This window comes from Patagioenas fasciata, chromosome 1 (genome assembly GCF_037038585.1).
Source record: "Patagioenas fasciata isolate bPatFas1 chromosome 1, bPatFas1.hap1, whole genome shotgun sequence".
Taxonomy (NCBI): Eukaryota; Metazoa; Chordata; class Aves; order Columbiformes; family Columbidae; genus Patagioenas; species Patagioenas fasciata.
In genome coordinates this window covers 67,242,699-67,265,645 of record NC_092520.1, presented here as the reverse complement: position 1 = coordinate 67,265,645, position 22,947 = coordinate 67,242,699, and positions in this window count along the sequence as shown.

Sequence of the window (22,947 nt, the reverse complement as noted above, 5' to 3'; positions counted from 1 at the left end):
ACAGCATCTCAAAGGGCACAAAACATCTGTGTTTACTCACCTGAATCTTTTCTTCTGATTCTTAAGTAAGATGATTTTTTAAGTAATCTGATTCTAAAGTAAATGGTCAGGCAAATATTTACTGAGGAAGGAAGGAAGGAAGGAAGGAAGGAAGGAAGGAAGGAAGGAAGGAAGGAAGGAAGGAAGGAAGGAAGGAAGGAAGGAAGGAAGGAAGGAAGGAAGGAAGGAAGGAAGGAAGGAAGGAAGGAAGGAAGGAAGGAAGGAAGGAAGGAAGGAAGGAAGGAAGGAAGGAAGGAAAAGAAAGAGCAATCTAAGGACATTTTTGGCAGAACTGAAAAACAGGCAAGTTAGGCACATCACACAGTGGGATCCTAGTTCATTCAGCATGATCCTTCCAGTCCTTTACCATGCAGGTGCACCTGTTTTGGGTCATGCCATACATGCAATGGCTTGCTTTCTAATCTGCTGTTTGCTACAAAGCTGGTCTTATTATGGATTTACAGAAATGACATGTTAATCCTGAACTTTTCCAAACCAAGCACAGATTTTGGACTGCTTAACCTAAAAACAGCAGTCACTGAAGATACTCAGGTGTTTCTAAACTAATATCTGCTGGGTAAAAGTACATAATGTTTTTCAGAATGGAGGTCCTGGTCTTCACTGCAGTAGATACAATCTAATATAGAAAGGACTTCACTATCTTTACACAGTATCATCAATGCCAAACTTGAGCAATCAAGAGGAATATATGCTTACACTGCAGGACAGTATAAATGCAACTTGACCAGTTTTACCCAAGAAACTTGATCAGTTTTTCAGGAAGGAGGGCTATCACAATTTAAGTGCATTCTCAATATTACGATGAGCACCTGAGCTTCCTGAACATCCCGAGCATCCAGTTCTCTGTGGCTGTAAGTAAGGAGCATCTGTCTTGCTGGAGCAACCCAGGTTTCCACATTGCAGTCCTGGAAGATAGCTCAGACCCAGTGTAGCCCCAGTCAGCTACCCAAAAACCCTACATGAATGTACCACCCAGTTATAAAGTTACTCTGAGCACTATTCTTTTCCTCTACATATCCTCTGTGATGTATAAAGTGAGGACAGCTGGCACTTTCCAAACTTTCCCTTTCCCTTAACAGTCTGTAATTCCACATGCTTGTCTAGAGCAAGCCCATGTCCAGTGCCTTCTGGAGCAAGAAGCAGTAGTATTGCAGAGTGTGGCCATATCCACAAAGGCTTTGGGACATAGTTTGTTTCCCTGTTCCTTTGTCACCACAAGTCCCACGCCAGTGAGCCTTACAAAATTAATGTAACTGAGAACAGGACTCAACCTCCAATCTGCATTATGCTCCAGAAAGCAGGACTGGGTTGGCACTGGGAGGTGTCATATTCAGGAGACCAGGATCCTTCAGTAGCCAGTTCAAAGTAGGAAGTTCACCAAGGTGTTTTGCAGGACTGTCTTTCTACTGGTAAGACAGGAAACCTTATGAGACTAACTTCCTACCTCAGGCACTTCATTTAAGTATCTAAATTTAGACACTGTGAGTAGCTTTATAATTTTCTTTGTTTCAGGAAGATTTTTGGATTCAGTTTTCTTCTTTTCAGATGAAATTCACCACTTTGCAGCACCCCAGTTCAGGACAGATTACACTTCTAGTTCTTCGCAAACTCTAATTCAAAACCCTTATTCCGAAACAGAGCAAAACCCATGTAAAGCCGCATGAAATCCTGTTCAGGTTTGGCCATCTGGCAGGATCGCTGTATTGGAAAAAATCTGGATGTAGAGGGATGCATAGTGTTTAGTTTGACCTGTTGGCCAGGCATGAATTTGATCACACGGTTGTGTGTCTCACTTTAACCTCACCAAGAACCATGTCCTGAAAAAAAAATTCTGTCTGAAATTTGTACTTTAGATGAGGGGGGAAAAAATCAAGTCAAGCGTCCAAAAATTATGAAGTGTTAAATTAATTGCTTCTTTTCACTTGTCACCTTCTTGATTTGAGCTTTTACAGTTCACATTTTTAAACTTTCCTTTGCAGTCCAGATCATTAGGAATGTCTTTTTTCTTTTTTTCTTTAATAAAAACAGGGAGTATCAGGTAATAACAGTATTTTTGAAGGTAGGTTATTAAAAATACTCATTGTTGCAAAATGCATGGTTAAATCACAAGTCTTGGCAACATCATAAAGTGTATTCCTCTCCTTTCAAGAGTAGTTTTCATGTAACTGTTTGAAGTAATTTCTCTAACGAAACTGTTTTGTTTGTTTGTTTGTTTTTGCATATACACAGACTTGTACTGGTTAGGAAGAAAAGCAGAGATGAACCCAAGCCATGGAGAAGTTCTGGGAGAGTGTCAAGTGATAGATCATGCAGTCATTCTATTTATCAATGTCAAAAATTCTTTGATTCATGAAATGTTATTTTATCACCACACAAGGATATGTGAGGTGTTTTGTACAATGTAATAGATTGTGAAAATTTCTTTCCCTAAATTCACATGTGAAAATTATGTGCTGAAATTTTTAATTTGACCTAATTAAGAATTTTAGGAACAAATGAAGATACTTAATACAGCAAATGAAATACATTAGATTTAAAAAATAATTTAAAAAAAAAATCAGTCATGGATATATTATCCTGAAATTGAACTGTTTAACATGGAAGATTCTCTCAGCTTCAGACAGTTTCAGACCAATTCTTCCCAGTCTGCACCTATTGCCTCAAAAAAAATTACGTAACTTGCTTTTTTTCTGCAAATCGCTGAAGCCCGACTTGTGCTCCATTATTAATATCAGAGCTATCAGCATCTCAGGCAGGCAAGAGAAGAAAGCAAAGAATTCCTACCAGCAGCAACAAAACCATGCTTGCACTTAGAGAAATCTTCCTTCAATCCTCTTTACACCAAGCAGAGAACTACTTTAAGTACAACATGCTGAAGGTGGGATACATTTCACTTTCACGATCTCTAAGTTAGAAGTCTCTGTTAAATGTCTGTAAGTTAAAGTCGTCTTGACTCCCTCTCTAGACAATGAAGAGAGATAGGCACCTCCAGAGGGTGATTCATCCCATCTGAAGACAGATATTGAAGAGAGATGGAAGGAATCACCCTTTGGAGATGTCTGTCTCCAGTGACTACAAAGTGAGTCTATGGTGAGTGACTTAAACTTGACAGCTAAAGTTATGTGAGATGAAATCTAACCCTAAGCATAAATAACACAGGAGAAGATTTACTCTCCTGTACTGTAGAGGAGGTTATTAATGATGGTTAATGGAGGTATTCTGCATTTAAAACGCACAAATTACCTCATCTGCTTATTAGCTAGCATGAATTAACTTGCTTGTGCATATAACTACACTGATATGTCATGGGTGTCAGAGCTTCTGTAAAAAGTAGGAAGAGCAAGTATAGTGTGGGAGCAGGGCTCCAAAACAGTGTCACACTCAGCTGAGAGACTGACCAGTATCTGAATGCTCCTGTTTCTCTCAGTGCTACCTGTTTAACAACCATCTTAACAGTAATGTCATCCTGGGCATCTTTTTTTACCATCTAAGTGTCATTTGTCTGTGTTCCAGCTGAGATCATAACAGCATGGCAGGTTAGTCGACTTGCATTTTACAGGACGTGGAACTGTATTATAGTAACACTAAGAGAGTCAGAATATATTCATTTCAAATGATTCACATTAACTTTCCAGACCATCAAAGTATTTTTCATTTTAGTTTAGAATCTGAAGACAGGCAAAAATATCTTACCCTAGAAACTGTAGGCAGTAGTCTGTGAGGCACCAACTGACTGGCTTTCACATGGCTTCAGACTAATCCTTCCAGGTGAGGGTCTGTGAAGTAACAGCTCTTGACCATGACTCTCCTCCAGGGTCCATACAATGTCCTCATGAACCTAAAGCTTCTTTTTGTTTCAGTTCAAAGAACCAAATGTCCGAGGGGGTTGTGCTGGAGCCAATGAGACTGATGGATGTTGAACCATGAAAGTGACCACACATGGCATGCGATAGGGTTTGGCATGATGAGGTTATCTGAAGGTGCAAAGAATGCTGAAAACATGGCTGAAAACAAGAAGAAATGGGAAAATTAGCACAACAAAGATCAAGATAACACTATCTGAACTGGCCTCTGTACTTTTTTAATATAGCAGTATAACGATTCTCAAATGGACCTTCTCTGCTCATAGCTTTAATTGTTTTAATGAAGGAACCTGAACTTTAGCTTTTTTTTCTTTGCAGCGCCTACTAGATAGAATGTCAAAAGATAAAGAATTCAAGATATCTCTGCAGCCTAGGTATTTGTGTCTTTATTATTAGTTTCTTGAAGTAAAATTGGATAGACATAATTTTATGACTGCACCCAGGAGTTTAAAGGCTCTACCAAATCAGCCTTTCCACCACCCTCTCCTGAACTGTACTGTTGGCATCTATATAGTTAAGGTTTCACCCCAAGAAGTTTCCTCTATTTAAATCAACGTGAGTAGAGAACGGAGGCCTTTGCACTGAGTTTCAAGAGACCTCTTTGGAAGATGTAATTCATGTCTATCTGAGTATTTCATCACTACTTAGATGTTCTGTCAGCTCTGTCTTTTAAATCTAGGCATTTTTAGTACTCTTAGCGTAACACATGCATGAGAAAATACTGTAGCTATGCAAGTCCAGATTGTGTAATGTACTAACCTAGAAGGTACTGTCACATTTATGTGCCTTATATTTTATTCATCCATAACTCAAATAAATGCAGATTTATAAAAAACTTATTTTTAGCTCTTGCCTTGCTTTCCAGTCCTTAGTGTTCGGAATTCGAGGATTAGGACATTTATATATAAGCTACAATATATGTTCCCATTCTATGCACCTTCAGTAAGCAGCACTACACAAATAAACAATATTTTACATCTACCTATAGGAAAAAATTCAAAACATTGCAACCAAATGTTTTTTATTTAATTGTTTAAAAAGCTATCAGTCTGATTTTCATGGTAGTCTAAACCCTTAGGCAAGTAAAACTAAAATTAGAAACTAGTATTTAAAACATCCATCTAGACCGAAAGATTTATAAGGTAACATTTACTTGGTGAATCTTTCACTTGAAGTTATCTAATGGTTTTCTAAAATTAGATGCCACTTTCAAAAAATCAAAATTGTCAGAGTTATTAACAGCACCTTTTTAGGGATATTGTTAGATCCACAAACATCTGGGAAATAATACTGGAAGAATAAGTTGCATTGACTTTGAATGTGTTTAAAGCAACACATTAAAAGTACTGGCAAGGTTAGGTTTGTAGAAAGAAGCAAATTGGTTGAAACCCTGGCCCCACTGAAATTAATGGGATTTTACCCTTTTTCTTTTACTATTCAGGCATGTTCCTAGTGACCATGACAAAGATTCTTGCACAAGGACATTTGAAATGGTAGGTTCTGTCTCTTGAAACAGGATGTTCATTTGGCATCGCTGTGTTTCAGTATTTCTTGTAGTCAGTACACAATATGTGTCCCAGATTGAAGACTTCTAATAGTTGATAGAAGATAAAAATACATGTTTCTATTTACAGATCCAAAAATTCTTAAGAGCAGGAGTGAAAAAAATGTTTTGACTGTTTCATAAAATGAGTGTGAAAAATGGCCAGTGAATCATTTTTAAAGAGTCAATATTAAATCCTAGCTAGGAATTGGAGCACAAATTCAGTAAAAAATAGATGAAAGGATCTGATCTGCATTTTGCAAACTCAGTCTCTAAGTCTCCAGAATTGGGGTGTGGGGCTTTAAATGTCCCTGCCTTCTATAATTTATCTTCAAGTATATGGTGATCTCTCTTTATATCTACTTATTTTAATGGTCCACTACTTTCTTTCAATCTCTTCATTTTATGGTATCAGAATTCCACAATACATTCCATGATGCATCTGACTCTTGATAGTATAATGTGTGAGATCTGAATACAGTGACAAGCCTTTGCTCAAAAGGGAGAACCGGGCTGCCAGAGCACATAAAACCATCACAAAAGATAGAGGTAGGAGAGATTTGGGGAGGGAGGAGAGGAAGAAGAGGAAGGAATAAGTGAAGGAGGAGTGAGGTGTTTGGAAAGACACAATGAGAAGTGTTTGGCTCTAGCTCTGTGAGGCTGTACAGCCCTAACTAGACTGAGAAAAGTGGTCATGGGAGATGAAGTTAGTAAAATAAAATGTTCAAAGCAAATGAGAGGATTGAACCCTGAGAAGGCAGAAATGGACAAGAGTTAAAAGGGATTTAGCAAAGTTCTGGGATGTTGAGAGACTTCTGATATTTTTACCGAAGACCTGAGAGCCTGGCTGGCTCAAGGTACAAGCAACAGTGGCCAGTACCCCAGGACAGCAGACTACCAGGGTTGCAGAATGGGGTTACTGCCTTCAGGGTCTGTGTTGGGGTTGCAGGAGGGCCAGCTTTCCGCTGGGACCACCCCGCAGCCACAAGGTCAAGGACCACAGTCCCCTTCAGTGCATCTCCCTTCCTCCTCGTCCTGCATTGGGCCAGCTCTCAGTTGCCATTAGATTCAAGGGTACAACTTCTGTGTTTAAAGGCAGCCATATCTTGAAGCAATCTGCTAAGGACCTTCACTGATTTAAATGCTAATGTGTAAAACACTTAGCTGACTATAATATGATTGGGACAAAGCAGTGTGGTTTGGTAATGGATAACGGATCACTCTTTTCTTCAAGTGTTCCTTGAGTGCAACAGCAAAATATAAAATTAAAAGAAATGGGGTTGATATAATATATTGGGATTTGCTGAAAGTTTTTTTGCAAGTTCCTAGTAGGAAACTGTCAAAACAGGAACAGCATGAGGGAGTACAGTGGATTGAAAACAGTACATTGCAAAACAGAAACTGCTCCATTTTCTAATGGGAAAAAAAAAAAAAAAAAGAGGGGGAAAAAAAAAAAAAAAGTTACTACTGGGATACTCCAAAGCTGCATGTTGCCATTCATTGATATTGTTTTGTAAGTTAGTGACATGAAAATCAGGGTGAACACTGAGCTGACCATCCTTAGGGGTAACACAAAGTCTGATCAACACTAAAGAACTTCACTGAGTGCTCCAGGGAGGCTGAAGGAAGTGAGGTGAAAGGATGGCAGGGTAGCAAGCGAAACTCAATGAATCCAGGTTAAAGTATGTTGAAGGAGGAACCATTTGAACTACTGAGAGCTCTGAGTTTAAAGAGAGATAAGTTTAAAGAGCAGTGAGTATAAGTTAATGAAAGTACTTTCTGAGAGGGAGAAATGGTGATTGTTGCTGTGGTGCAGTTATTTGCTGAAAGAGATTTGGCATTATAGATGTCATCAAAGAGTAAAAGACAACAATTATACAGAAATTATTATAATGTCAGTATATGACAGTGGTATAGCATTATTAGGGAAACTATATTCTTTTCAAGAGGCATTGTCTCAAAAAAAAAGAAAAGCATAGCAAAAAAAGAAAATAATTCAAAAATGTTTGTGGAAATCATGACAGATATGAGACAATTAGATAAAAAAAAAATAACTTTTTCAAGAAAAGGATATAAGACTAATGGTTTTGTCCATAAATTTCCTATTGGCAAGACTTCACTCCCTGACTAAATAGATGCTGGTCTACTAGAAAAAGATACTGGTAACCAGAGGTAAGATACTTCGGTAGTAGGCTCAACACTGGACAAGCCCAGCACAGAAATTCTTACGTCCCAAGAATTGCCATCACAACTAATGAGTTACTGTTTTCACTGTGAAATAATTCCTGTACCTGTCTGCATCTGCTGTCTACCCTCTGACTTTACTGCCTCCAAGAAATTTGAAAGAGTAGTGAGGTCTAAGAGATACTCCAGTTCTTAAAAATTTATAGGGATCCAGGTACGGATGAAGAAACACCCTAAATGTTCCATGTTGGATGGGAAGACCTGCAGTGGAGAGTGATTTTGTATGTGACTAAACCTGTAAAAAGCTTCTGTCAGAATCAGGACCTTTTTGGAAATCAAAAGATATAAGTCAGAAAACAGATTCACAGGAAAACAGATTTCACTAGTTCCAGGGCTCAATGGACTTGTTTGAAAAATCACCTTATGACTCTTTTAGGATTAAATAATCAGGCACAAGGATATGTCTTCACAGACAAGTGAAGATGCATCTGGTCTGCCCATCCATGGAGCTGTTTAGGTGTTTTGTAAGAGAAAGGATAATGTTTAGGATCTTTTCTGAGTGACAGGATTGGCATTGGACAGGTCTGGAGATAGTATCCTGCTGAATGATTACTTTTTACTCAGGTCTGTCCTGGTTGCTGGACTTACTGTGGTAATGGACAAGTATTTTTCCTGAAACAATCAACAATTAAAAATATGTAGCCCCTCGGAACCCTAATAGCAACCACTGTATTGAACGCACATGAGCAAGTGATACATAGAGACAGGCAACACAGAAATCCGCAAATAAAAGGTTAACAACCTCTTTCCTGAGCTGCATAAAACAGTTCCCAGGTGGCCACCTCTGTTCTTGCCTTCCCCACAATTCCACGATGAAAAACAGCCTCAAGTGCATTTAAATTATTGAAGATTCTAATTGATCTGAACCCCAAAAGTCATGAGCTTTAGGTTCCCCAGTTCTTAAACACTGTTTTACATATAAGTCTATGGATCTGAATATCCATCCAAAGACCACAAGGTGCCTTGGCCCATTTCATGTAATGAAAAAATTCCTGGATAGAAATTTATCTTTCCAAGGTTATTTTCCTTTTCTCGGGAATGAGTAACTTATTTTGTAGCTTAGACTATTCCCTTTCAGTCTCAGCTGTAGTAAGATTTTGTTTCCTTATTTCTGCTCCAGGATCTTTCTTCCTTTGCAGCCCAATTTTATACTTAAAACCTATCAATTCAGCCACCTTTCTCTCTATTCTTCCCGTTGCACTCTCTTTCTTACCTCATTTTCACTTACTAGCAACTTCCCCATCTTACCCTCGCCAGTCTTTGAAATCACTTACTCCTCACCAGTTACTCAGCACTTTACTAACTCTTTGTGTCCTTTTTGGAAGTTAGGCTGCATTGATGTTAATAAAATAGATGGTTTGGGAGCCATTCTCTGCACTGAGATGAACTGACACAGAGTGACACTCATTCACATTCTTCTGAAATGGGCTGTCGAGATCCAAACCCCCCAGAATCTCTGCTATTTCCCAAACACTGCCCAGGAACAGTTTGCAGACTACCAGATGGCCCAGGGCAAAACCACGTCAGGGTTAACTTTCCAAAATGAACAGTCAAGTTTAGTGCCATCCCTGGCACTGTTAAATTTACTACCACACCCATATTCACCAGCAGAAGAAACCTTTAAGGCAGTGATGTACATAACAGCTGACTCGTGTGGTTTGCAAGAACTGTAATTCTACACTAGACCTGAGCCTTTTCCCTATGATTTCTAGTTTTGAAATGTAGTCATTGGCTTCCCAGCTGCTGATAGTTTTAAAGCTGCCTGAAGCCAAGCCAACTTCTCTGCTGAGCAGGCAGTATGGTTTCTTGCCATAAAGAAAACAATTTGAAATTCAGCCTGTTGACCATGTAAAGAATGGATGTACAGGACTTTTGTTCAGAGCCAATGTTCTTCCTGCCATCCTCCCTAAAGAGACCTTAAACCTGGAAACCAGTGGTTTCACAGACAAATTCAAGGCTCAAACATAATCGAATAGCCTCAGCACAGCACGATACTGCAGACTAACAAGGCTGTGGTAACTGTCCACTACAAATACGAGATAATGTGACATACATTAGCCTGCAGTGAAAAGGGGCTAACCTAAGCCAAATTACTCTGACTATGCCATGGGCTAAGAGCATTTGCACAGGCAGTTATTGAGACTTGGCTGATACATGGTAACAGTTAACCAGAGTAATTTGATCATATGTCTAATTTCAAAGACAAAATAGACTCTAAATTGCTAGTAAGGTATATGGGAGATGTAGCCATGGCATTCTGTTACATTACCATCTGACCTAACAAGAATGTAAAAGATACACTCCCTTCCTGGCATTATTTTAACACAGCGTTTTCACCAGCCTGAATTATGAAAACAAAAAAGTGCTATATTTAAACCTATAAAAATGCAGTTTATTCCTCTTTGATAAGGCATAACTTTTTTTAGCAGTTGTAATCTGTAACATTACAGCCTTAGGAGGTAATTTACTAAATAGGACAAAATTAGCTGATTTTTGGACCATTTAAAGGAACATTTCTGTTGAAAGTGTAAAATGTATTAAAATAATCTCTAAAGTCTTTGCCCCTGCTTGAGATTTTCATTTACTCAGAGCTAATAAATTATCCCTTTTCAGAAGCTATTGAAAATTTTCACTTAAATCCTTTTAAAAACTTAATGTGTTCAATTGAATCTTAAGCAATTTATACACACATACACAGAGCTTGAGGTGGTCACCACACCAAGGTGAAGGCTGAAAAGAGGTGAGATTAGCACTAACTCCTCTGCCCTTTGGGATTGCTGGGGTGCAATTAGCAAATGTGAATTTCCTACTCCCCTAGAGCCCTCCCCCTTCATATGCACTGATCTGGCTGTCAGGTAATTACTTTTCCACGACCGCATTTAATAAAATGCTTTGTTAAAGCTCAGGCCCATTTTCTCTCCAGCTGAAGGATATAGTTGGAATCAAGGAAGGGAACGGCAGATTTGGGTCACCCCAGTACTCAGAGACACAAAAACTTGCTTCATCTCAGACAGGGCTCTATGTTACAGTTGCACACTTATCAGAAATATTTTTTCAGGCTATCAATTATTATATTTGAACACTGCATCTCCGCTCTAGGGAGCCCTTAGCAAGCTGTAGCAAAAATCAATCCAGTTTTACAACTTTTACCTTGGCACAGCTCCAACTCTTTATCTACCTCGTGCAGTTATTTAAAGATGTGGTGGCTTTTTTTCTGGACTATAGATATATTCCTCTGTAGGACTTGTCCTTGGTGTAATACCCTTTTTCCAGGTGAGTTTGATTTGTGCAGTTGCTTTGGTTTTGCTTTTTGTGTTTGAGAGTTTGTGTGCCCATAGCAAGGTTAGTGTGGCTGGGCATCCACCTTTCCTGAGCAGTCTGTATTTCTCATGATGGTGGCAACCAGAGCCTCTTATTCCAGTGAACATGTCTGTGGGTTGAAGCCCACTCTCGTTCAGATCACTTTAACATTGGCTGCAGCTGCAAGTGATGCCAGCCAAAAATTTCTCCACATGTTTATTCTGAGATTTATTTTTCCAGCACAAACCCCACCTAGGAGGCTATCAACCCAGATTTCCCCCTCTATGTGGGTAGGTGCATGAGGCAGTTTTGCCAGTGTGCCTCAAAGATCACCTTCATCAGGAGTTATGAATCCCAGCAACAGTGCTTCAATAGGCAGACACTCTTGCTGTCTCAAAAGGTGACTGCTTCTCAGATGGTAGGGAAATTTGGATAGTAAAAGCTGGTCTTAGATATTAGTAAAAACAGACAGCAGATGCTGGGCTTCAGTGGAGTTATGAAGAAATAGGCATTAAAGGAGAAAAATCAATATTAGAGCTGTCCTTTGAAGGGGTTTCATGTTTAGTTTAGAAGCAGATTCACTTTCTATTTCACTACTGAACATGCATGCCAAATCTCACAGAGCCACTAATCTGATTGCATGGGTTTCCATGTTTCTGATTCTTCATTTTCCATCTCAGAAATGTGTTTTACCACTTCCTGTTCAAGTTATTTTATTAAATTCCCTCACAACAGTTAGCTCAAAGGCTAAGAGCCATCCCTTCATTTACATCATGCAAGTTTCTACAGAGCAAATGCTGAAAAGTCCAAAAAGTGTGGGTTTGCCTCATTCCTTCCAGCCTGCCTGGAAAAAAAATAATGTGATGCTTAAGGAGCTCAGTTCATTTCCATTACTCTTTTCTTAATTTCTGTCTGAAAGGGTGTAAGGCTACGGTGGCACACATGCTCATCCAGTTTCTCTGGTGAAGGAGTCTGGGTGCTAAACAATGCTTTTCTCAGTAACAGAGCAATTGTGAATCAAGTGTTTTGGGGTCTGCTGGTTGAGTGGGAAGGACCCCTGTTTTGTCTGAGCCACAGCCTGTCCTCAGTCAGAAAGATATTTCACCCCTTAACCCAACAGAGCTGGCCCAGGGTGAAAGCGTGACGTGAGTTGTGTGTCCAGTAACAACAGCTGCAGCACAAAGCAAAACAAATCCCTGCCATTGTCATAATATAATGTGTAGTTTAACAAACCCTTGAATACATATTCATTTGTGGAACTGGTATCTTAAGGAATGTAACTAATGAGGTTTCTGCTCCTCCTAAGCAATATTCAGCTAGCATCCTGCCACCTGTGAGTGTGTTGTCATTAGATCTCATAAGTGAAGCAGGAGATAGCTGGATCAGTCCTTTGGAGAATGTTTCCAACAAAAAGGCTGATATTTTTTGTTTCATTATTTCATATTTGGAGCACTGTATTTCCTTTTAATTGATATTTGTGACAGCATGCCAATGATGGCAACCGTAAATTGAGGTTTTGGCCCCTTTCAAATATGTTTTTTAAATGAAGAAAATTTATTCTTTTCAAACTCTCCTATTATGGTACCTGTCTTTCACCTGGTTAATTTTAAATATTTTTTGTATTACCCAGAGTTCTGTAGTGTTAGGCATTTGACAGCTAGCTGTATTTCAGGAGCAGATGAGACAGTTTGTCTGCTCATAGAAAACATCTGGGATCTTTTAGAATACAAGGTGTTATAAAAATACAAAGTAGCATAACTGAAAACAAATTTTCCACTACTTTTCCTTTTTGTGGGAAAAAATATAGAAGAAACAAATAGAAATTCTAACCTCAGCGTAGGCAAAGTAGGACTGGATGGTTGGAGCTAGTCTTATTTACTTGCATAATCAAATGTTGCAGGGAAAACCGGGGGGAATTTCTATTTTGTGACTCATGTTAAGAAAAAAGAAGGAACTCAACATTTGGATTCAAACTTCTGATTTCATTTCCTAGCTAAGGTTGGATTGTTTGCTGGAACTTTATTTTTCCTAGCTTTTGTTGATTTCTGTCATTCAAGAATCACAAAGTAAATATTTATTAACATGGGAACTCTCCTCCCTTCCTGCCCTTCATATTTGTGCTTCTTATGCTAATGAACTTACTTTAACAAGGGAACCACATTCCTCCTGGGTCCACATGAGTTCTGGTGCCAAGACATTAGTTATTTAAATGTAGTTTTATATTAATTTTTTATATTGCAATGCATTGTTCCCTGCAAATATACATGTAGCTGGTTTTCAAAAGTAAACAAATATCTATTAAAGAGATTATTAGCTGAAAGTCCTTCATCTTTTCTTTTGTTTCCTTTTATAATGGTGGTCATTTCTCAATCTTGTCCTTTCAATTTTTTTCAACCACCCCCTTTCTCATCTACACTTCTTCTGCAGTGATCACCACCAGGGAGTTGGTTTCTGTTTTCTGAAGGCTACTGATGCAGATACAGAATTCTGAAACTACATATTTTCCATGTGTTCTGCATTTACCTCTATTATCCTCAAAGTCTAACATAAAGGCTTGCAGTCTTTGAATTGGGAATCCAGCAAACAAAACAGGAGTTTAGCAAAAGCTGAAAAAGACATACTCTTAAAAAACAACCTTACTAGCACAGCAATGATACTTAAGAAAATATAGGGAAGGTTACTCTGTCATACTCTTCCTAATTTCTCACCAATAAAAATGAAAGATGTTTTTACTAAATGCCTGCAGATGTATTTGTATGACATAGGATCACAGCCATATCATGAGAAATCTTGTTGCTTACACCAATTAAGGAAAAATGACACCGACTGTTCTCTCTGAGGTGAGAGCTATTACTTCCAAAATACATGCTTTTAGACTAAAAAGTGGAAACTAGACTACATCACACATCATAATGCCAAGGCTACCAGGTAGTATATCAGAAGTTCAGGGCTGGTTGCACCCAGGCTGATCCATTTTGAGTAATACAAAATGATCAAACATTTTGGTCTCAGGAATGGGTCACTATTATATAATTTGATGGCAATGTTGAAGGCTTTGAAAATGTTCTCCTAAGAAGCCTTAAGAAACACAGGCATGAAACCAATGCACTATTAACTGAGGTGTGTGTGAGGCATTGTTTCATGAGTCTCAATGCCGGGGAAGTAGAAGTCAGTTAATGAGTCCCCAGTCTTTGAAAAAGGCTTCACAAATGATTCAGGAAGCTACAGACCAGTGAGTCTGACTTCGGTATCAGGTAAATAAAAGAAACTGTACCAAAGGAGGGAATTAATAGATATCTAGATAAATATGATCTATTCCAGGGAAGAATCAACTTGGATTTTGTGAAAGTCCTCTCTCACCGATCAATGAAAGTTCTTCAAGGAGTCATAAAGGTTACAGGCAATGGTGACCCAGTGACTCTGCACTTAGATTTTGAAGGAGCATTCAAGAAAGTCACTTAGAAGAGATTTCTAAAGAAATTAAGCTGTCATGCGTAAGAGAGAAAGCCCTCTCATGGATTAATAATTGGTTAAAAGAGAGGAAAAAGTAGGTAGGAATAAGGGGTCAGTTTTCACAATGAAAGGCTGTTAATAGCAGGGTTCTCTGGGGCCCTTGGCGTGAGTGTTGTCCAGTGTGTTAATAAATGACCTCAAATAGAGAGCAAATAGTCAGGTGACAAAGTGCACAAGTGAGACAGAATAACTCAAGATGCTCGAATCTGATGCTAATGACAGAGTATTTAAGAAGATCTTCATATGTCAATGGTAAATAAAATCCAGTAAATGGCCATGTAGTAGTGTACATGTGATATGGAATAATGGCCTATAAACTAACTACTACCATTCAGGAAAGACATGTTGGAATTGAGGATGGTTCTCTGCAAACATTAGTTCAATTATGAGAAGCAGCCAAAAAGGCAAAGAGTGCATCCAGTTTAGCATACTACGAGATTATAAGAAGCTTAGGAAAAATGTGCAAGGGAGGAACAAACTAAGAAAGGTGATTGGTAGTTTGTAATAGTTTCTGTACAACGAAGGGCTGTATAACCTGAAATTCTTCAGCAGTGCGGGAGTATGATCACCATATAGCAGTCGATGTGGGAAAGTAAATAGGAATATTGTTCTTTTATAATTGGAGAACAAGTGGTCACCCACTAAAAATACTGAATGCCAGAATTAAAACAGATGAAAAAGCACTATTTTTTCTCCCCAAATGAATGAAATAGTGAAACTCATTGGCAGATGATGATGAGAGACAAAGACAAACAAACAAACAAACAAAACTAAAATGATATTGGAGAACTTAATGGATTATAAACCCATTAGTGTTTTAGGCACTGCCAAGTATGTACACTGGCCATTGTTCAGCTCCTGAAAGGAACACTTTGCACTTAAACTTTTCTCCAGTAATACATGTCAGGTGACTCTAAGAAAAATGGTACTATGGTGCTTGATAAAATGAAGCTTTGTTGCAGCTAAGTATGGGTACTTCTGTATTCCTATGAAATGAAATAATTTGCCATTTGCAAGTAAAAAAGTTTTCAATATTTTTCTTCCCAACAATTTAAGAAGGTTAATTTTTTAATCACAATTTCAGGAAGTGGAGGTACTGATATGCTGATGTTCATTTGTAGAAATTTTGTATTTTTCTCATAGCTGGTATAAATTACTTGCTAGCTCTGCATTTTACATTTGAACAAAACTCTAAAATGATTTGATACACATAATCTAGGTACTTTATCTTTTCCAGAACTACCATGCATTTCAGTTCACTGACTAAAATCTTGTTTGCCCTTGGTCATTATCATATCTTCAATTAAGTATATTAAACTACAGAAATTATTATTTGTGTTTGTGTTGAATTTTATGTCTGTCTAGCATCATAAATAAAATGCATTTGTATGGAAGGAAAAGTCATTTATTATTGACACTACAACTCTGAAAATCAGGATGGAATAGTTTAACCAGTGTCAGCCATGTCAGTTCTTCCTTTGTCAAAGAAAACACTGAAGGATAAAACAGTGAGGAGTGGTAGCTAGTAGTTGTGCTTCTAGTAGAACTCTACAGATGGGCAAAAGACAAAGCAGTGAAGGTGACATTTCTGTCCAGTCAATGCTACTGATGAGGTACTCAAGCGGGGCCTGAAGTATCTCACATATGTGCTCATGGTTTTGCACTCCCACGGCAGTTAGCTTTCTTCTTCATCCTTAATTGTGTTTATCAAAAAGGACTATGTGGCATGATCTTTCTCATTTTTTTTAATGCATATCTCATGAGGATTATGATTCAAAATATATCCAATTTCTCACTCTCTTTCACGTCCATTTAAGAAACCAAAATAACTGAGAAATAATATTGACAAGAAAAATGTAAAATATAACAGGATAGAGTGCAAAAAGGGGAGGCTAAACCAGAAAAACTGAAAAAGTTTTTGCATACATTTTCTTTTGTCCTTAGATGCTGAACTTTACCCATCAGTGAAATAAATGAATAAGTTTTCTTCATCTCCAGTGACTGCAATTTTATCTTGTGATAAGATTAAATTCTAGAATCATAAATCAACACTTAGAATTAACGTTAGGAGTCTGTCAACCAACCCTAGAAAATGTCAATTGATTAGATTCTCTTCCTAGGTCTTGATAATTGTTCTGGTTTTCCTCTTTTTTCTTTTTTTTTTTTTTTTTCTTTAGCCTGTGTGTTGGATCATATCAGCTCCTGGTTTTGGAAAATTTTACTATACTACTTTTAAAAACACAAGCCCTGGAGTTAGCAACACACATTTATTAGAAGACAGGAATAAAAACTCAGAACTGATTGGAACAACTACTTCAGCCATGGAAATGAGGTTTGTTGAAGGTTTGTTTTTTAAGGACTCAGAAGATTCCCACTAGTTCAGACAGCTTCCCACTGGCTTGTCCTAGACTCCAAAATCTTATCCTTCCTCAGTCACTTTTCTTTCAGCATTGTGTATTAATGCACTGTAGACCATCCTTCCTCAAGACTATGTGGGGCTGGTTGGTTTATACAGCATAAACCTCGCTAAATACGCCCTCCTTTTTAGTGATATAGGCTGCAAAGTTATTTTGGGATTGCTCTGATCTGAGACGTTCATTTTCCCCCCATTTTCTGAGGCACAGGGACAGCTGGAGGTACCGTACTCAGGTAGAGAGAAAGTTGTTTAGCATCCTTGGGGCTTCCCATTCTTCTGGCACTGCCTTGCTCAATCCTGCTGAGAAAGCACATGGGGTTCATAAAATCTGCTCCATGGAGCAGTTTGGTGGCTTGCAAACCTCCAGCAGGCTCATGGAGAAGGCAGGATTGCTGTTAATGTGACCCTGCTTTTGACAATTGGGCACTAGGAAGTTGTCACACTCCTTCCCACTCTCTTTGAGAACAGATTAGATTCATCTCATTGCCCATTGCCTACTTGGTTGCACTGACAAACCCAGAAGTGGTTGGAGGAGAGGAGGCAGAAAACAGAGCTGCTATATGTCATGTCTCATTCAGCACACACCTGTTAATAAGGCTGATGTGTTTTGATAGAGCAACCTGGTTTGCATTTGTCACAGAAGTGGGACTTTAGCAGTGTGAACATTGTGAGGGACAAATGCATCCAAGCAGGGTGACCACCTTAGGTATGACCCGCTCAGCTACCAGCCCCAGCCATGCCACCTCACCATGGAGAAATCCTGTGATATTGCAAGGCAAAGTCAAAAAGATAGGTTCTTCCAAAAACCCCATGCCATCCCCCTTGGTCTGGGCCCAATCTACAAAGAGTACCAGAGGGATTAGTGTCTAGCAGTGATACGGCTCTCATTTAAAGGCTTGGTTTCTTCCCTGCTTCATGGTGATTTTGTCAGACTGTCTATTGTTGCATCTGAAAAATTGTTTTCTGAGTACCTTGGGATGCTTCTGGTCCCCTTTATGCTGTGAATTGTGTTGGCAATCCTCACTGGGGCAGATTAATAGCAGTGGCAGAGCTCTGACTTTTGTCCCGTGAAATCCCCAGATTAATAGTCTACATCATAACAAGCCTGTTCCTAATGAACGTGGGGTGGGTTTGGCTTTTTGTTGTTGTTATTGTTTTTTGTGTTGGGGATTATTTATTGTGATGTAATTCCATCTGGTTTTGTACTTTTTCTGTGGCTGAAAAACTTATTTTTAAGTATGTTGCTATGATTTTATATGAATTGTCAGAAGGAAATTGGTGAAGGGATTAAGCGGTATGTTTATTTCCTGTTTCTGTTTTGCTCCAAAAAATTGTACACTGAAATCAAGAACAAAACTATCACCTGTCTATGCTTGACTCTCAGTTCTTCCCATTCTGTCATCTCCTCCATCACCCGGCAATCCATTGACTCACCTGACATTCAGATATCCCTCAGTGGGCTAACAACTCAGTATTTTTTGCACCTATAAAAAGAAGAAACCAAGATCAACTCTGTGCTGTGCAATCAGCTACAACAATGCTTCCTATTGTCTTTTGACAGAAGTTTACAGCCCTCTAGCTCAGAAAGGTCAGATTTATTGTTGCCTGTTTACTAGCATGTGAATTTATGAACATGCAGCTCTGAAGCTCTGTATAAACATACTAGTATTGTCTTCTCACACGATGTAGCCCACAGTTTTGGAGCAGAAGTTGCACAGTGTAGCACAGAGTAATCATAAAATCATTTTGGTTGGAAGACACTCTCAGGATCATCAAGTCCAAGCATAACCTAAATCTAGCACTAAACCATGTCCCTAAGAACCTCGTCTAAACACCTTTTAAACACCTCCAGGGTAAACACACATCTTTCAGACAAGTTGGTATAATACAAGGAAGATCTGCCCCACTTGTGTGTTAGGAAGCAAACAAAGATGGCTAGGATGGCCTTGCTGAAATTAGAAAAGTTCAGAAGCAAAGAAGACTGTATAAACTTGAATCGCAACAAACTCCTGATATTAATCTTTGTTTAGAATAGTTTTTATCAATTAATGAATTACTGATGGCTTCTGTCTCTAAAATAATGAATTTATTTATGGTAGTTAATGAAATGCTGTGTAGAGTGCATTTTTTTATGCAGTATGTTTAGCTTTTCAGAAGGCTTTTGATAAAGTCACTCTATGAGAAGTTATTAAGTAAACCTGGTAACCAGGTAGTAAGAGATAAGGCTTTTAGTGGATCAAAAATTGGCTAGGAATCAGAGGCACGACTAAGTTGGTCATTTAACCTTACTGTCAAAGGATCATTAGCAGCATACCTAGAAATTTTTAGTGCAGCTGATGTTAAAAACACAGCTCTAAAAACCTGTCAAAATATTTTTCTATTATCATTTACATCCATACATTAGTTCTTAAAATGTTAGCATGTCTCTGCTGTGTCCAACCAAAAGCCATCTGTCCTAATACACTTGATATCCTTCACAAAGGTCATGGCAACCAGGGATAGATATTAGCACAGCGCTTACACTGACAAATCCCAAGAATACCTTTGCAATCTCCAACAGTTTGTAGCTCAAAGATGGTATTATTCTGTTTGATAATCTGTTATGGATTTATCTTCTATGCATGTTACTGTTGCTTTTTAAATCCATGTAAAACTTCTGGAATCCAGGAATCTTGCAATGAGTTTCATACATTAACTGTGTACAGCCCAAAGAACCATCTAATTTGACCATTGTGAACCTGCCATCTTCTTCTTTCACTTAATGCCTCCCAGTTCTTGTACTTGAAAACACAATGAAGGATGACCCCCTAGTTTCTCACTCTCTGTCATTCATTATTTTATCAACTGCTGTAGTATCCCCCAACCAGGGTAATTCTTTTCCAGGTTGAAGAATGCCAGGCTAATTAATCATACCACACATAGAAGCTGTTCCATGATTTGGTAATTCTTATCACCTTTCTCTGAATCTTTTACAGCTTTGCTACTTCTTTGTTGGCGTGGAGGGATCAGAAATATTCTATTCAAAATGCAGGTGCACCATAGAATTACCTATCTGCATAATCTTGAGCCCTGGACTGTTTCTCTATAGCTCTCCTCAGAGATCCTAACATTGTTTCTTTTTTTGATCACAACTTCATGCTGAGCTGACTTTTGCACTATCATAACTCCAAGATCTCATTGCTGGGTAGTAATAGCCAGTTCAACACTTGACACTACATGTATAAAGTTCTGTTTGGTTAATCCCAAGTGTGTCACTTCTAATTCTTTTGCCCTGAAATTCATCTGCAGTATTATCACTCAGTCTTGTAGGATCCTTCTGCAGTTCTTCACAGCTGAACTTTGTTTTTACTATCCTGATTAATTTGGGCAAGCATTTGTATATTATACAAAATCAATAGCCATGTTACTTATTATCAGTTTCCCATATCTTCTTAAATGCTCTTTTATTCAAAGAAGATAGCCTATGTAAGAAAGTACATCTGCAGGAAACAAAAAATCAGAAACCAAATGCAGACTAGCCATGGGAAAACCTAAGAACAATACAGCTCGTATATTTAAAAAAAGGTCAAATCACCAATGAATCAAAAAATCAAAAACTGCAGATTAAGACAGGTACAGTTTAAAGCAATGTGCATTTTCAGCCACTTAAATCCTTTGGTGTGATCCTTAAACCATATATTAAAGTCCTGATCTAAAGGACACAGAGGAGACATGACCATTTAGCCACACTACCTCTTTGCTTGACTTAGCTATTTTCAGAGGTTTCATTGATAATCACCTAAACTATTGTCTTCACAATTTGAATTTTCAATTTATCAACTATTTTGGATCAGAAATAACTTTTCTTATGGGTCCTGATATCCTATCCCAAGGATAAAAGTGTCAAGCCTGAGGTAATCTCTTTCAGAAAAGCCTCAGGGACTGAAATATCGTTTTGCTTTTTGCTTGTGTTTTTGGCATTAGCACTTGCAAGTAAAATGAAAGACTTGATTCAAAATTCAAGGCCAGATCTTAAGAGGTGATGGGCCTTTGCATATCCCAGTGGCTTCAGTGAGATCAGTGTATTTCAGAACTTGTCCCCAAAACTGGATTTGATGCATTGTTTTTGTTTTGGTATGGCTCCGCTATGGAGTAATCCACTGAGAATTTACTGCCTTTTTGGAGAATACTCCTGGTTTCATGTACATATTTGTCATTTTTTTTTTCTTTGGCCTTGTCAAACTGAGCATGTTATTTTTTTGTTTGATAAGACATATATCACTTTATGAATTAACCATTTATACATGAATCAGGATATAGTCTGAAAAGTATAGATAGGGCCTCCTTCCAGTAATATTGTAAAAGAGTTCATATATTTTGGTCATTTCACCTCCTACCCAAGCACCCATTAAAGGAATGAGACCTGAAATATTTCACAGTGTTGACATTAAAACTGTCATCATACATCAGAGCTAGCACTGTGGTGAAATAACTTCTCAGTAGTCTGCCAATCCACCAGTCTTTCGGAAGACTTTGCTTTCCGGAGATTAGAAAGGAATTGTTGGTTTGTTTGTTTAATGAAAGAAATCTTAAGTTCTGCAGAAATTGGTGAGGCTATCCAGCAAACTGTGTATTGCTCTAGGTCATCTATTTACAACTGACCAGAAGATAGAAAACATGACAAAAAACATCACTTAGACAAATCAGTGTTTTGACTTACATGAAAACCTGTAAGGAGATTGTTTTAAGTCAGAGAGGTGGCTTGGAAAAAAGGGGTAATGCGTTTAAACCTCTTTATTAGTTTTATTCCTTCCCTATTCCATTTGCATAGAGATGATTCCCGGTATGGATAGAGATATTCTGCAGACAATCTCAGTTACTGGTTATTGACCACTAGCTATCAGTCTCAACGACATTTTTCAAGACATTCAGCTGCAAGATCCCATTGACCGGTCCTAAACTGATAAGACTAGACCAATAACATGTGTGTAGAATTTCACATACCTTTTAGGATATTTCCATGTTAAAACATTTTGAAGAATTCAAGATTATCTCCTCAGAATATTTATAAGACAGATCTGTGGGGAAATTCATCCTGTTCTGTGCAACAGTAATAGCACAAAGCAGCCGTCAAGTCAGCTTAGGCATCTCTTTGAGGATTTCTCTGATGTACAGAAATCCTGTAGTAATGGCTTTTTTCCTTTCCCTCACTGCAAGTTCCACTTCGAAGATATTTGGATGGTATGACCACTGGAGAGGAACTTCCTACAAGTTTCTGTGCCTCAGGTATTGCCTACCATTGGAAGGGCTTCTCGTGGCTTTTAAAAACCAGCAATATCTCAAGGTAGCTTTGAAGCTACTTTAAATTACCGTGAAACATGAAGGTCGGCCCCAGGACCCTGAGTTTCAGAGGGGTGCTTCCCTTCCTGTCATTTTCCCTAGAACTTTTTCCGTATGACCTCCTTTTCTGAAGCCATAGCCCAATGACTCTAGTTTAGTTTTACACCCTGATAGCAGACAGACTTTTCCTTTTTCCATCATCAGTAGAGATGGAGGGTGATTTTGATTAATGACTTCATTGTCCCCAGCCAGCAAGAGACTTGCCTTTTTCAGTTTGCATCAGAATGGATGCTGAACACTGTAAGCCTCTAACAGGCAGTAGGCTTCACCTGCTGAGAAGTGAAGAAATTAGACAGAAAAAAAAAATAAGGTCTCAAAATAATATTGATTTGCTCCAACTTCAACTAGAATGTCAGTGGATGTAAAAGTTTTTTTTTCCTAAGACTATACATGCAAAAAAAAAATAAAGCTGTTTATGAAAATCCAAATGACCTTAAGAATCAAGTAGATCCCATTTAATTTTTTCATTTGTCATTTTTCTGTGTATTTGTAATATTCAGGAGAAGCAGAGGTGGAGCTGAATTTCCAATTATATTGTTATTAGGGTATTTTCATAACAGCCCACACTTGTTTCCCAGTGAGAAAACTGGGCCTGTCTTGGAAATTTGGAGAATACTGCTTTCTTGCTA